This window comes from Palaemon carinicauda, chromosome 16, assembly GCF_036898095.1.
Source record: "Palaemon carinicauda isolate YSFRI2023 chromosome 16, ASM3689809v2, whole genome shotgun sequence".
NCBI classification, from domain to species: domain Eukaryota; kingdom Metazoa; phylum Arthropoda; class Malacostraca; order Decapoda; family Palaemonidae; genus Palaemon; species Palaemon carinicauda.
This window is the reverse complement of record NC_090740.1, coordinates 83,778,374-83,795,804: the sequence shown is the minus strand read 5'-3', so window position 1 is coordinate 83,795,804 and position 17,431 is coordinate 83,778,374. Positions and strand designations below refer to the sequence as shown.

At 36.4% G+C, this 17,431-nt stretch overlaps 1 protein-coding gene across 1 annotated transcript in view; it reads left to right on the top strand.

The window, feature by feature from the left end:
- Positions 1-17,431, top strand: part of LOC137655397 (uncharacterized) — a 92,978-nt gene that overhangs the window by 27,168 nt on the left and 48,379 nt on the right. The window lies entirely within an intron of this gene.

Below are 17,431 nucleotides of genomic sequence, written 5' to 3'. Positions count from 1 at the left end.
TGAAATGCCAGTCTACACATATACCAGAATTATTTTTTTTTTTAAGTTGTGAATTGGTTGCTTATAAATATTTTTTCTGAAAGCATCTACTGCATTGCGTTCTTTACTTTTTAGTACTTAATATAATTTTGTTTTTGTCTGAGCACCAATAACCATATTGCGTATACAATCGACTTTCTCGACTTCAATCCTGCCTTCTCTAAAATTTTTGGCATCTCCAATTGAAGTATGCCTCGTATCAATAATTGGTACTATTTTTAATGGTTTTCATTGTTGATTAGAGGTATTTCCTAGATGATCTGCTTTTAGGTCAATGGTCTGGGTAACAATTAACAGAGGCAGCTGAGGCTTTCCAATCTGGCTCTCCAGCAGAACATTTCTTGCATCTTGTTCTACTATAACTTTATGTCGCTGCTCAAGCTCTGTTCCCTTTCAGGTAATCATAATCAAATTTCCCTGGTCTTTCTTTGTTAGTTTTATTTCAGCGTTATACTCAGGGCAGAGACAGGACATTTGATTTATATTACCATCACTGATTGTTTTATTTTTCACGTATCTTTTATAAAAAAAATAAAAACATCTAGTCCTATTCAATCTTTGCCTTTTCCTTTTTTTCCAAAATTACACGGGGAAAAATAACTGTTACCGTTATGATTTAGTTTCATTTACACTTATCTTCATAAGAACTCTAAATAATATATTACTTTGCAAATCTGTGATATTATAAGTATTTAATTTCAGTAGGAAAGTTTATCAGTATAGCCATGAGATCACATGGTTGGATAAAATCAGATTTACTGGAATCTGAAAATTAACAAATAGGAAGGGTTCCAAGAAATTAACAATTTCTAATATTAACATTCTTGTGTTAAATGACCTCATTGGTCCCAGGGCCTGGTTTAGGGATATATTACTGGTAGGTTAACAGAAATGCATTTTCAAGTTCAAACATCAAATTCAAGAAAATAGAAGTAATTTGTTGGATAAAATTCCATTCTTTATCATGGAATATACGATAATATATTCTGCATACCATAACCTAGCATACAAAGCGTACATTAAATGGTTAAGGGCAATAGGTATCTAATGAACATTTTTATCCTATTGAAGATCTTTACTACTTTTTGATACTTTCAACTTCCATCGTTCTTTCAAATTCAATACTATTTCTATCCATGTCCAGTCACGACGCATTTTCTCTCCCCAGAGGATTGTTTTACTTTGGTCACAATAGCTATCCAGTGCACAAGGAGGGAAATATGGTAAAATTCTATTTGTAATGATGCATAAAGATCTTAAAAAACTAGTTGCCTTCTTGCACTGAATTATACAGCTGATGCACCTTCAATAACTCTTTAAGTCTCTATGACATTAGGAAAATAAGCCAATAAATACTTATAAAGGAATTAATTCGTACCTTTATGTACAAATGATATGAGATTGCATACTGTATAGCCAAATCATTTGAGATCAACTAATCTTTAACATGAGGGAGACCTAAACACCTAAATCTATGGTAGGAACACCCTCTGTCAATCTTCAATTTCACTGTAGTTAGCCATAATGAATATCGAGTTTCACATGTTCAAGAAAATCTATCCTGTTCCCTCAGAATTTCTCTGAAATATCCCTCAATTTGAACTGAGAATGGGTAAATAATGAGCATTTTGTAAACAATACCTTTTTAACCATATATCCAGGGGAAAAAATCCATATAATGAAATCTCAATTTTTTTTCCACCGTAACCTCTAAAATAGATATCACTTCTTTCAAGATTTTCTTATCATGTATTGTGAGGGAAAAAACTTTCCATGCAATCAGTTTTCCAGATGTTTCGCTTAAGCTTCCTTAGGAAATGTTTATACACACCCTTGCCATTTCATGCAAGGGAACTGAATTAAATGGAAATGTCCCACACAATTATTCACAGGGAGATTCAGATACTTAACCCAACACTGCTTATCAGTTTAATAGATTAGTATATAAAAAATTTCTGGAAGGTTCTTATTTTAAGAAAACCATCAGAGTCATAAACATATCTCAACAATAACAAAGATTAGATTTATATATTTTTTTCAAAGAATTTAGGATTTTGGTGGAAATATGGAAAAGGAAAATTTGCAGAAATTATTTTTCCACAGACATTGGGGAACAATTCAGTAAACAGAACTACCTAGCTAAGTGTGAACTTGAAAGTTAGGAAATATTTATATCAACCCTCCAGTAATTACCCAACTAAAGTTCCCCTTAGAAACTTTGTTAGTTTCTGTTTTAATTCACCTTAACCATTCAACAATAAGTTGGCAAAGATTTTGAGCCATTATGTTACACACTTCCGAAAATGGAACAAAAATAAAAATTTTGACAAAATATAAGATCACTTACACCTTCTCTCCAGATTACCTCTTTTAGCAATGCTATCTAAACTTGAAAGCCGCTAAACTTTAAATACTCTTGATCAATTTACACTACAATGAAATGGAAACTCAACAGCTTGAAGGCAAAATATTACTTTCGTCTATTGTTAAAATATCCCAAGGAAGCCAAGGCGAGAACAATTTTATTTTAGGACCTTTTGAAATAGAGGTTACCATATGTTGAAAAACTTAAGTGTCTTATCCATCACCAAAAATATACAGGGTGATACAAAAAACACCTCAAAGCAATGGCTTTCAAATGTGGTAATTCGTTAGATTGTCTGACCATCCATACTAAACATATTGCCCTTCCTATATCATTGCTATATAACAAATTCATCTTGTACACCTACAGACAATTAAGCAAACTGTAGGTCTTTTCAAATACTATCAAACCAATTGGCTGAATCGAATGTAGTAATGCAGAAGTTTTATGCAAAAAAAAAAAAAAAAAAAAAAAAAACCTTACTCTTACCCACATTAACTCTCAACTTCCTTCTCTCACACACCCTTCCAAATTCTGTCACTAGTCGGTCAAGCTTCTCTTCTGTGTCTGCTACCAGTACAGTATCATCCGCAAACAACAGCTGATTTACCTCCCATTCATGATCATTCTAGCCTACCAGTTTTAATCCTCGTCCAAGCACTCGAGCATTCACCTCTCTCACCACTACATCAACATACAAGTTAAACAACCACGGCGACATCACACATCCCTGTCTCAGCCCCACTCTCACCGGAAACCAATCGCTCACTTCATTTCCTATTCTAACACATGCTTTACTACCTTTGTAGAAACTTTTCACTGCTTGCAACAACATTCCACCAACTCCATATAACCTCATCCCATTCCACATTGCTTCCCTATCAACTCTATCATATGCTTTCTCCAGATCCATAAACGCAACATACACATCCTTACCTTTTGCTAAATATTTTTCGCATATCTGCCTAACTGTAAAAATCTGATTCATACAACCCCTACCTCTTCTAAAACCACCCTGTACTTCCAAGATTGCATTCTCTGTTTTATCCTTAATCCTATTAATCAGCACTCTACCATACACTTTTCCAACTACACTCAACAAACTAATACCTCTTGAATTACAACACTCATGCACATCTCCCTTACCCTTATATAGTGGTACAATACATGCACAGACCCAATCTACTGGTACCATTGACAACACAAAACACACATTAAACAATCTCACCAACCATTCAAGTACAGTCACACCCCCTTCCTTCAACATCTCAGCTTTCACACCATCCATTCCAGATGCTTTTCCTACTCTCGTTTCATCTAGTGCTCTCCTCACTTCCTCTATTGTAATCTCTCTCTCATTCTCATCTCCCATCACTGGCACCTCAACACCTGGAACAGCAATTATATCTGCCTCCCTATCATCCTCAACATTCAGCAAACTTTCAAAATATTCCGCCCACCTTTTCCTTGCCTCCTCTCCTTTTAACAACCTTCCATTTCCATCTTTCACTGTCTCTTCAATTCTTGCGCCAGCCTTCCTTACTCTCTTCACTTCTTTCCAAAACTTCTTCTTATTCTCTTCATATGACTGATCCAGTCCCTGACCCCACCTCAGGTCAGCTGCCCTCTTTGCCTTACGTACCTTGCGCTTTACTTCCACCTTTTGCTCTCTATATTTTTCATCCTTCTCTATACTATTACTCTGCAGCCATTCTTCAAAAGCCCTCTTTTTCTCTTCCACTTTTACCTTCACTCCTTCATTCCACCATTCACTGCCCTTCCTCATGCTGCCTCCAACAACCTTCTTGCCACATACATCACTTGCAATCCCAACAAAATTTTCTTTTGCTAACTTCCACTCCTCCTCTAAATTACCAGTTTCTATTACTCTCACCTTCTCATATGCCATTTTCAACCTTTCCTGATATTTACTTTTTACCCCCGGTTTTATTAGCTCTTCAACCCTCACTAGCTCCCTTTTACATCCACCTACTCTATTCCCCCACTCTTTTGCTACAACTAATTTTCCTTCTACCAAAAAATGATCAGACATACCATTAGCCATACCCCTAAACACGTGCACGTCTTTCAATCTTCCAAACATTCTTTTAGTTATCAACACATAATCCATTAATGCCCTTTCTACTACTCTTCCATTTGCCACTCTTACCCATATATACTTATTTTTATCTTTATTTTTAAAAAAGCTAGCACTTATTACCATCTCTTGTTCAACACACATCTACCAGTCTCTCACCACTCTCATTTTCACCTGGTACGCCATACTTCCCAATTACACCTTCTACCTCTCCAGCGCCCAATCTAGCATTTAAGTCACACATAACAACTACATAATTCCTTCTACCCAGTCCTTCTACACATCTAGTCAAGTCATTCCAGAACTCATTCCGCTCTTCTTCACTTTTCTCACTACCTGACCCATACGCACTGACAAACGCCCAACATTCCCTACCCAACCTAACCCTTACCCACATTAACCTAGATGATATCTCCTTCCATTCCACTACTTTACCTGTCATCCATTCACTCAGCAATAAAGCCACACCCGCTCCTCTCGTTGGCCTGAAGGCATTCCCATGGAAACTGCAACGTCCACCTCATGTACATCTGCCTTACTCTCAGGAAGGATTGCAAGATTTGTATCAATGAGCATATTACTTCTTATAGGGCTACCACTTTCACCTCTCAATTTTGGACATCATTAGCGAATATCCTGGGCATCACCCTACATCAGACAACTGCCTACAACCCAGCTGCCAATGGAATGGTTGAACGTTTTCATCGCTCCCTCAAAGTAGCTTTGATATCCCGCTGCAATAATTCCAACTTGTTTACTGAACTTCTCTGGGTGCTCCTGGTACTAAGGACTACTCCTATAGATGCCCTGGATGTCTCGTCAATTGAAATGGTGTATAGCGATTCATTGGTCGCCCCTGCCGAATTTTTTCCTTGTGCAACCTCCTCCAGCGATCTCCAGCGCATACGTCATGTCCTGGGAAAATTTACTCCATGCCGCCAGATTTAAAAGCCTCCAGCGAAGCATCACAAACTGACACACTTGCTTTCTGTAACGCACATCTTCCTACGCAACGGCATTAGCAAGCCACCGCTAATGCCCCTTGCACTGGCCCTTTTCTTGTGATCCGAGGAAGTCCGAAAGAATTCCTAGTAAAATTTCGTGGCAAGGAAGACTGGGTCTCCATTGATCGTCTAAAACATGATTATCTCCTGCCAGATGACCCGCCTATAGTTTGCCTTTCTATATCAGGGCGCCCTATTTAACATGTAGAGTATGTCACTTCTAGGGGGGGAGCCATGTACTAAACGTGTGTCACACAATGGTACATTGTTAAAACATTTCTTTTTTTAGTATATATTATGCTTTGTATCTTCACACTCCCCTCGCACTGACAGGGAGCTGAATAAACATGTCTGTTTTTTTTTCTTACCTTCAACTATTAACAAAACCGGTTTTCGGTTGAACATGAAATTACCTGGTAGGTTTTTATGTCCTTCTTGCCTGTATTTGATATTTATATAAGCTGATGCTCGTGTAATAAAGTTACTCAGAGGCTTTCATCCTGCCTTCTTAGTCACAGCCTCTCTTGGCTAGTCAAAAGACTCATTAGCTATGGTAAGCAGCTCTTATAAAAAAAAAACACAATCCAAAATCAAACGGTTGTTCCATTGGTTTTCTACTGCCTTGTGATAGAGTTCTCTTGCTTGAAGGTACTGTACAATCGGGCACGCTATTCCATCTTATTCTTCTTTTTTTTTCGAAAAAGTTATATTTAGTTTAAATATGGAAGGTCTAATTTAATGTTGTTAGTGGTCTTGAGTTTTTTTTTATTTTAATTGTCCATTTCTTCATTTGTAGTTTATTTTCTCCATTGTCTCCTTTCATCACTGGACTATTTTTACCTGTTGGATTCCTTGGCTTTATAACATCTTAGTATTCCACCTATGTCTGTAGCTTATCTCGTAATAATAATAATAATAATAATAATAATAATAATAATAATAATAATAATAATAATAATAATCTTGAATATATACAAGGCCAAATTGATAATCACAAGTGCCACAACATGAGAGCGTAAAGCAAAAATCACTTACATAAATGAATCTTCACAAACAGCGTTTTCATATATCACATCAAACTTCTAAATTTGAGGAATTGTTTGATCATTGAATTATTATGCTGTGAAGCTACTTAACGGTCATCCCTTTCATCAAACTTTGTAATTATAATAATTGTTCAAAATTTAAAAGTGTATGCTTTTTGTTCCTTGCTCTACCCACCCACCCAAAATAGGTCAAATGAGAGACAGCAACTTCCACAGCTATTCGCAGTGGGACTCTACATTGATAAACTGCAAGCCTACAAGGAAATGACTCTTTTTCTCACTCTCTAAGGCACGCCAACGTAGGGTGGTAGTATTCTTACAGCCCAACCAAAGGTAAAAGTTGTTGAGACTTCTTTATCAATTTGTAATTCGTGACCTTGAAATGAGTAGAGCCATTCCGAGTTCTATTACATGTAAAAAGCCAACAATTCTTACCAACAAATTAGAATCAGCAGTAGTTTGTTTTTCTCTCTTCTATCCTCTCATTACGAGATTAGAATAACAGAGATTAGTTAAAGAGAACAATCATTCTCAGCCTTTAATCTCCTTAATGAATGATTTATCGGGATTAAATAGAATTAGGTCACTCAAAGCTTGATGAATTCACTGTGTTGATTTCATCATCCTTATTGAAAGATGCCAAGATAAGATTAATGTTTTGATATTATTCCTTTATCTGATTAACTATTTCAAATCTCATTTCAGAACATTTAGATTTATCTTTTAATGATGTATTATTCATAATTTTATTAGTTTTGTTAGGGCACCAGCCACCCATTTTATTCATCCGTGGCTGAATACAATTGCTCCCTTCAACACGTCCCTGGGAAAATTAATCCTGTTGCCTATGCCCTGTCAAGAAACTAGTTGGCTGCCGTTCAACTGGAATTTGATTACAACGTCTTGGCTGAAGCCCAACAACAGGATCCAGAGTATCAAGCATGTAGGATATCCTGCACATCCCTCCGTCGGAAAGGCATCCCCCTCGGCGATTCCAACACCACCCTCCTCAGTGATGTCAGTACTGTATATTGCGACCTTGGATTACTACTCCCATGAGCCAACAGGTGTTTGATTTCATTCACGGCCTTTCACATCCCTCGTGCCGTTCTACTGCCCAGCTGCTGAAGACGAAGTTCAATTGGCACAGCATTTCTAAGGATGCTATGGGTTGGGTCCGCGACTGTACTTCTTGCCAAACTTTCAAAGTACACCGATACAAGGATTCAGGAGTGGGCACATTTCCTCAACCTAAGCTTAATTTTGCCCACATTTATGTCGACGTTGTAGGCCCCTACCCACATCACAAGGACATCATTACCTGTTTACCGTCATAGACCGCTCCTCTCGTTGGCCTGAAGACATTCCCATGGAAACTGCCACGTCCGTCTCATGTACATCTGCCATACTCTCAGGAAGGATTGCAAGATTTGTATAAATGAGCATATTACTTCTTATAGGGCTACCACTTTCACCTCTCAATTTTGGACATCATTAGCGAATATCCTGGGCATCACCCTACATCAGACAACTGCCTACAACCAAGCTGCCAATGGAATGGTTGAACGTTTTCATCGCTCCCTCAAAGTAGCTTTGATATCCCGCTGCAAGGATTCCAACTGGTTTACTGAACTTCTCTGGGTGCTCCTGGTACTAAGGACTACTCCTATAGATGCCCTGGATGTCTCGTCAATTGAAATGGTGTATAGCGATTCATTGGTTACCCCTGCCGAATTTTTTCCTTGTGCAACCTCCTCCAATGATCTCCAGCGCATACGTCATGTCCTGGGAAAATTTACTCCATGCCGCCAGACTTAAAAGCCCCCAGCGAAGCATCACATACTGACAGACTTGCATTCTGTAACGCACATCTTCCTACGCAACGGCATTAGCAAGCCACCGCTAATGCCCCTTGCACGGGCCCTTTTCTTGTGATACGAGAAAGTCCGAAAGAATTCCTAGTAAAATTTCGTGGCAAAGAAGACTGTGACTCCATTGATTGTCTAAAACATGATTATCTCCTGCCAGATGACCCGCCTATAGTTTGCCTTTCTATATCAGGGCGCCCTATTTAACATGTAGAGTATGTCACTTTTAGGGGGGGAGCCATGTACTAAACGTGTGTCACACGATTGTACATAGTTAAAACATTTCTTTTTTTTTCTATTTATTATGCTTTGTATCTTCACTCTCCCCTCGCACTGACAGGGAGCTGAATAAACATATCTTTTTTTCTCACCTTTTACTATTTACAGAACCGGTTTTCGGTTGAACATGAAATTACCTGGTATGTTTTTATGTCCTTCTTACCTGGACTTGATATTTATATAAGCTGATGCTCAGTAATAAAGTTACTCAGTGGCTTTCATCCTGCCTTCTTAGTCAAAGCCTCTCTTGGCTAGTCACAAGACTCATTAGATATGGTAAGCAGCTCTTATACAAAACAGACAATCCAAAATCAAACGGTTGTTCCATTGGTTTTCCATTGCCCTTCTTCTTCTTTTTCTCGAAGAGGTTTATATAGTTTGAATATGGAAGGTCTAATTTAATGTTGTTAGTGGTCTTGAATTATTTTATATTGAATGTTCATTTCTTCATTTGTAGTTTATTTACTCCATTGTCTCCTTTCATCACTGGACTATTTTTACCTGTTGGATTCCTTGGCTTTATAACATCTTAGTAATCCACCTATGTTTGTAGCTTATCTCGTAATAATAATAATAATAATAATAATAATAATAATAATAATAATAATAATAATAATAATAATCTTGAATATATACAAGGCCAAATTGATAATCACAAGTGCCACAACATGAGAGCGTAAAGCAAAAATCACTTACATAAACGAATCTTCATAAAAAGCATTCTCATATTTCACATCAAACTTCTAAATTTGAGCAATCGTTTGATCCTTGAATTGGTATGCTGTGAAGCTACTTAACGGTCATCCCTTTCATCAAACTTTTTAATTATAATAATTGTTCAATATGTAAAAGTGTATGCTTTTTGTTCCTTGCTTTACCCACCCACCCAAAATAGGTCAACTGGGAGACAGCAACTTCCACAGCTATTTGCAGTGGGACTCTACATTGATAAACAGTTAGTCTACAAGGAAATGACTCTTTTTCTCACTCTCTAAGACACGCCAACGTAGAGTGGTAGTATTCTTACAGCCCAACCTAAGAGAAAAGTTGTTGAGACTTCTTTATCAATTTATAATTCGTAACTTTGAAATGAGTAGAGCCATTCCGAGTTCTATTACATATAAGAAGCCAACAATTCTTATCAACCAATTAGAATCAGCAGTAGTTTATTTTTCTCTCTTCTATCCTCTCATTCCGAGATTAGAATAACAGAGATTAGTTAAAGAGAACAACCATTCTCAGCCTTTAATCTCTTTAACGAATGATTTATCAGGATTAAATAGAATTAGGTCACTCAAAGCTTGTTTTAACATTGTCCCTTTATCTGAATAACTATTTAAACCTCATTTCAGAACTTTTAGATTTATCTCTCAATGATGTATTATTCATAATTTTAATAGTTTTGCCAGGGCACTAGCTACCCGTTGACATTCTACTGCTAATGAGTTATGGGACTGACTGGACCAGGGGTCGCCAACCTTTTGTTTCCCATGCACCAACTTTTTTCCCTTTAATTCAGATGCACCACACAACATTTAACCCCCCTTCAATCCTTAAGTATGTAGATTTGGACATATTTGGCGGTTTTTCTTTTTTGTCTTTTTTTCATGATTATTTTGCACACGAAAAAAAATAAGAAAAAATATCAAAAATAAAGAAATGGGAAAATAAAAAATGTTGTAGACAATTATTCGGTTAATAAAGAAGTTTTGATGTTATGATTTTCAATACAATTGTTGTCATATTATAGGAGAAAATTGTACCTAAATTTATTTTTAAAACGTGATTTTTGCTTATAAAAAAAAAGTGTGATCAAATGACTTGAAACTTGTATATGATGAAGGTATTATATATCTCTAAACTCCAAACCATATATAGCAGTGGTGTATTTTGAATAATTATAAATAAAAACGCAGGATATAGCAGACGCCCCCCTTAATTTTTATTTATTTTATTTTTTTTTCAGAAATCAATATTATAGTATTACAATTATTTTTTTGAGCAGGAATATTTTTATTTCTTTTATTATCTTTGGGGTATACTGTAATGCGCCACTTGCAATCGTGTAATGCGCCATAGGTTGGCCACCCCGGGACTAGACAGTACTACATTGGATCCTTCTCTCTGGTTGCGGTTCGCTTTCCCCCTTGCCTACACATACACAGAACTGTCTGGAATATTATTTACACATTCTCCTCTGTCCTCATACACCTAAAAACATTCATATTACCAAACCAGTTTTCATTGCTCAGGGGGTTATCTACTGCAATGCAATTATTCAGTGGTTACTTTCCACATAGTAATGGTAGAAGAGACTCTGTAGCTATGGAAGCAGCTCTTCTAGGAGAAGGGCACTCCAAAAGCAAACTACTGTTTCTAGTCTTGGGTAGTGAAATAGTCTTTGTAGCTTGGCCTTCCACTGTCTTGGGTTATTAATGTTTACGGATTTATCTCAATATTCATAGGTTTAATATCCCAGATTATGAAAAGAAAAAAATAAACGTTTTCCCAAACTCTTGGTTGAAGTTTTTTTTTTTTGTGTGTGAATGAAATCCAATATATTGAAGTTTCTATTGAAATTGATTTAATTAGTAATATGAAACTTCCTGAAGGAGATTTTTCCGATCTTGTAGTTTTTCTTAACTACGAAACTTTGAAAAGAAATGCCTCGGTGGTCATATCTTAGGCATGACTAAAAGAGTATTTTGACAACTAAACCGTGTTTTTATTGTTATAATTTTTTCAGGAATAAAAAAAAAAAGGTTCATATTTTAGGGATATGAAGTAGGAAGACCATTTCTTCTAAATTATTTATAAAAAACATTATCCTGATTCGAACCGAAAGTGGCCTAAGACTTGGTTGAGCAGTAGAGAGATTCATCTGTCCAGAGGACGTAACCTAAAGCTGGAGACAATACTCCGTACATTAGCCACATGGACAGATATTAGATTACATAGTTCATCTTGATGGTTGGGATGATGCACATCTACATAATCAACGAGGCATACCCTCAATACCCAGCATCATGTGGCCAGTATGTTTGGCAAAGCTGTTTCCTTTGGTTAACAAAGTTTTACGCAATAATTGCAGCTATGTCTAGTCAAGAACCCGGTGAGAGCAAATGAAAATGGCATGTCTTTAATATCCCGGACAGCATAAGATTTGATCTAAGAAAACATTAACTGCCACTTAAGCTTATGGTAGTTATGGGTGATTCACAAATAAAACACAACACCTCTCTAGTCTTGCAATTAGTCAACATGGTTAGTTCCTAGAAATTCTTCCTCGGTGAGTATCACATTGGATGCAGAGTAAGGCAAACGTTCTGAACCTTGGCTTTAGAAATGAATTAATCATATGTTAATTATTTTGCACCATTTAGTAAAAAAAATATCTTAGTACTTTACCTATTGATCTTTAATTTTAAACAATACTACAGTTTACATTAGCCAAATATATTAGTAAAAAATTATGACTCAAAAGTTTAGAATGTTTACATCTTAAAACAAAGTGTTTAGAAAGCCAATAAAGTGGAAATATTTTCTAAGCTAACTACAGTTCTTATATATTTCTGTAGAAAATTCCATGAGTAATATACTAAAAGTCAACAACAATAAATATTCGAATACTATGGGAAAATGCCTGAGCATTCTCCCTATAATATGGGTTTATTGATATTCGTCAATTTTTCATGAATATTATTTTCTGTAGTTTCATAAAGTTCTCCATTTTAAAAGCCAGTAAAGAAATACTAATATGCCAGAAGAGTTAGGTTGTATTGTGACAACTGTTGCAGGTACATAAGAATCTTAAAGCTCGCTATTAGTGCAGGAAAATCTTGGAATTTAAAAGTGTTCCATTATGCAGGAAAAAAGTGTGTTTAGCTGAGAGAAGTTTTGTTGACAAGTGAGTTTTCTGAGATCTTGAACTGCACAGCTATGAAGAAATAAGTTGCAACAGTACTCATGATCTGTTGAGAGATAAAAGATTCCTTCAGTGTTCTATTTACCTACTTTTCTATATAATATTCCTGTAATAAATGTGTTTCTGAAATGAGGTTAAATGTGACATTATTCTTGCATTTAGATGTAGTACATGTGTAAAATTATACTGGTGACCAAGGACGGGAAGAAACGAACATATTCTGAGGCTTGATTATTTTTTTTAAAGAATAGAACCATAAAGTGATTGAATATTTGGATGACAAATACCTAATGATGAAATCATAAATATTTCATGTTCTTTCCATCTCTGCTATCAAGACGAATTTTCAAAATGTTCGTTGTCTCAGTTACCGATGATAATAGATTGCAGAATAGTTCTCGTTATTCCTTTGAAACTGTTCCTATAGCTTTCATTAATTCTAAGTTAAAGAGGCCTTCTTTCCTAATTATTATCTACAAGCAAACATGCGTATGACTGAAATATGTGCTTCAATGAGTCAATAGTATTTATTCTTAGATTTATGACCATATCACGATATGTCTGAGGTGGCTGGGTTTAACGGACTCTAAATGTAACATAAATTTTTCAACAGTACTGAAGGAGCCAACACAGATTTATTTACCAACTGAAATCAGATTTGCAAGATATGTTTGGTAGCTGTATTTACAAAAAGAACTATACCCTATAGGATTTAAGGACCTTTCAGGGGTTACCTTGAATCCTGCGATTCCACTTACTATATCTAATACAAAGTTGATTAGCTGATGTAATAAATGGTAAAGTTAGATATCTTTTTAACATTGTTTAGAAATGCAACACCAGATGATAAAGATATTTTTCTCATAATGCGTTTACATCTTTAGCGTGCGGATATCGGAAGCCAGTCTTTAATAAACTATTCTATAATTCTATGAGTTTATGAAAACTGAAATTTTGAATCAGTTTTGTTTTTAAAATACACAAATTTCGTTATGATCTTCCTTTGTGGAAATGAATTTTGTCTTACTTTCAGCAATATCTAGGAAAAAGAATGAAAAAATTAGAAGTGATTTCCTCATGAATATAACTCCCTGTCCCAAACAATCAACTTACAGGTATAATGCATCGACTGCTCAGAGTGAACAGGTTGAAGGGGGAAAATTCCACGTTCGTGTCCAACAATGCAATTACTCGACGTACCTAATTAGGAAGAAAAAGCCTGTAGGTATTAATGATTCGGAATTCTTAAAAGAATACACAATACAAATTTGCCTGAATTCATTCTGATACACACATACGATACAAACAAAAATGCACATACCGTCATACACGCATTCTTCAACATACACACACACACACACACACACACATATATAATATATATATATATATTTATATATATATATATATATATATATGTATATATATATAAATATATATATATATATATATATACATATACATATATATATATATATATATATAAACATATATATATACATATATATATATATATATATATATGTATTATATATATATATATATACATATATATATATATATATATGTACACACACACACACACATATATATATATATATATATGTATATATATATATATATATATAATATATATACATACACACATATATATATATATATACATATATATAAATATATATATATATATATATATGTATATGTATATACATATATATATATATATATATATAAAGATATATATATATATATATATATGTATGTTTATATATATAAATATATGTATGTATATATATATATATATATATATACATATATATATATGTGTGTGTGTGTATGTGTGTGCGTGTGCGTTTGTGTTTGTGTGTTTGGATGGGTATGTTTGTCTATGCAAGTATGTATGTATGTATGTATGTGTATACGATATACATACTATATATATATATATATATATATATGATATGAATATATGTATATATAATATACATATATTCATATCATATATATATATATATATATAATATTTATATATATATTATATTTATATATATATATATATATATATATATGGTTGGTGAGATTGTTTAATATGTGTTTTGTGTTGCCAATGGTACCAGTAGATTCGGTCTGTACATGTATTGTAGCACTATTCAAGGGTAAGGGAAATGTGTATGAGTGTTGTAATTCAAGAGGTATTAGTTTGTTGAGTGTAGTTGGAAAAGTGTATGGTAGAGTACTGATTAATAGGATTGAGGATAAAACAAAGAATCCAATCTTGGAAGTACAGGGTGGTTTTAGAAGAGGGTAAGGGTTTTAAGAATCAGATTCTTACAGTTAGGCAGATATGCGAAAAAATATTTAGCAAAAGGTAAGGAGGTGTATGTTGCGTTTATGGATCTGGAGAAAGCATATGATAGAGTTGATAGGGAAGCAATGTGGAATGTGATGAGGTTATATGGAGTTGGTGGAAGGTTATTGCAAGCAGTGGAAAGTTTCTACAAAGGTAGTGAAGCATGTGTTAGAATAGGAAATGAATTGAGTGATTGGTTTCCGGGGAGAGTGGGGCTGAGACAGGGATGTGTGATGTTGCCGTGGTTGTTTACCTTGTATGTTGATGGAGTGGTGAGAGAGGTGAATGCTCGGGTGCTTGGACGAGGATTAAAACTGGTAGGCGAGAATGATCATGAATGGGAGGTAAATCAGTTGTTGTTTGCGGATGATACTGTACTGGTAGCAGACACAGAAGAGAAGCTTGACCGACTAGTGACAGAATTTGGAAGGGTGTGTGAGAGAAGGAAGTTGAGAGTTAATGTGGGTAAGAGTAAGGTTATGAGATGTACGAGAAGGGGAAGGTGGTGCAAGGTTGAATGCCATGTTGAATGGAGAGGAGGGGGATCAGTTTAAGTACTTGGGGTCTGTTGTTGCAGCAAATGGTGGAGTGGAAGCAGATGTACGTCAGAGAGTGAATGAAGGTTGCAAAGTGTTTGGGGGCAGTTAAGGGAGTAGTAAAAAATAGAGGGTTGGGCATGAATGTAAAAAAAGTTCTATATGAGAAAGTGATTGTACCAACTGTGATGTATGGATCGTAGTTGTGGGGAATGAAAGTGATGGAGAGACAGAAATTGAATGTGTTTGAGATGAAGTGTCTAAGGAGTATGGCTGGTGTATCTTGCAGTAGATTGGGTTAGGAACGAAGTGGTGAGGGTGAGAACGGGTGTAAGAAATGAGTTAGCGACTAGAGTGGATATAAATGTGTTGAGGTTGTTTGGCCATGTTGAGAGAATGGAAAATGGCTGTCTGCTAAAGAAGGTGATGAATGCAAGAGTTGATGGGAGAAGTACAAGAGGAAGGCCAAGGTTTGGGTGGATGGATGGTGTGAAGAAAGCTCTGGGTGATAGGAGGATAGATGTGAGAGAGGCAAGAGAGCGTGCTAGAAATAGGAATGAATGGCGAGCGATTGTGACGCAATTCTGGTAGGCCTGCTGCTTCCTCCGGTGCCTTAGATGACCGCGGAGGTAGCAGCAGTAGGGGATTCAGCATTATGAAGCTTCATCTGTGGTGGATAATGTGGGAGGTTGGACTGTGGCACCCTAGCAGTACCAGCTGAACTCGGCTGAGTTCCTGGTTAGGCTGGAGGAACGTAGAGAGTAGAGGTCCCCTTTTTTTGTTTTGTTTCTTTGTTGATGTCGGCTACCCCCAAAATTGGGGGAAGTGCCTTTGGTATATGGATGGATATACAGTCAGCGCGGGTCGGTCTGTCCAGGTAGTGGACAGGACACAGCGTTCCGTGTAAATCGGAGGCATGGGGTTTATCGGGGAAAAAATCGACTGGCACAAATTGACTATTTGGCATCTTCTTATACAAGTTGGCATCTACACATCTGCGTAGGTAGAAGCTAGCCAGTATGTTTCCTGTAGTCGTGGAGTGAGGTTGTGTCAGGTTGAGAGGGCCGAGTTGCAATTGTTCTTTTGTGAGTTCTCGTGGCATTTTTGTCTATCAAACCCCCCCCCCCCCAGTGATGTCTGGACCCCGTACAAGTCACGATGACAGTGTTAGAGTGATAACCTGTCATAATTTAGGTCTGCAAATGAAGGAAATAGTGAAGAATACTGACGTGAAAGAAAGGACAGTGAGGCGCTTGGTGGCCAAGTACAAAGTAGAGGGTAGCGCCGAGATCCCTTCTCACTCCCAGACTGGTTTCCCCTCCCCCCCGGAAGATTCCTGATCGTACTTTAGTTATTTTAAAGTGAAGCCTAGAAGAAAATCCAACCTTAACATCTAAGCAACTGAAAGAACAGAACCCTAAATTGTTGAGCGACGTCAGTGTTCGTCACGATTCAGGAAAACCTGTTGAAGCGCCTCGACTACGAGAAAGTGATCACGAGAAAGAAGCCCGCTTTAACTTTGAAACAAAAGAAGAGGAGGGTTGCTTTTGCCAAGACATACAAGGATTGGACCTTGGAGCAGTGGCGAAGTGTCTTGTGGAGTGACGAAGCGACCTTTTGAATGAGTGAGACGACCAGGAAAAAAGTGTGGAGGCGAAAGGGGTCAGATCCTCTTAAGCCTAATCTCACGGCCAAGACAGTTAAGTACCCCCGCATCGCTTATGGTCAGGGGTTCGTTTGCCTATGGTGGTGCCCCAAGCCTTGTTATTTTGCCTAAAGGCATAATGGTTAATGCTGAACACTATTTGAACATTTTGAAAGATAATTTAGCGGATTGTTTTGGCGGCTACAGGAGCTGAAATTTTTCAGCAGGATGGTGAAAAAAGTGAAAAAGTGGCTGGAAAATATCGAAGTGAACTAT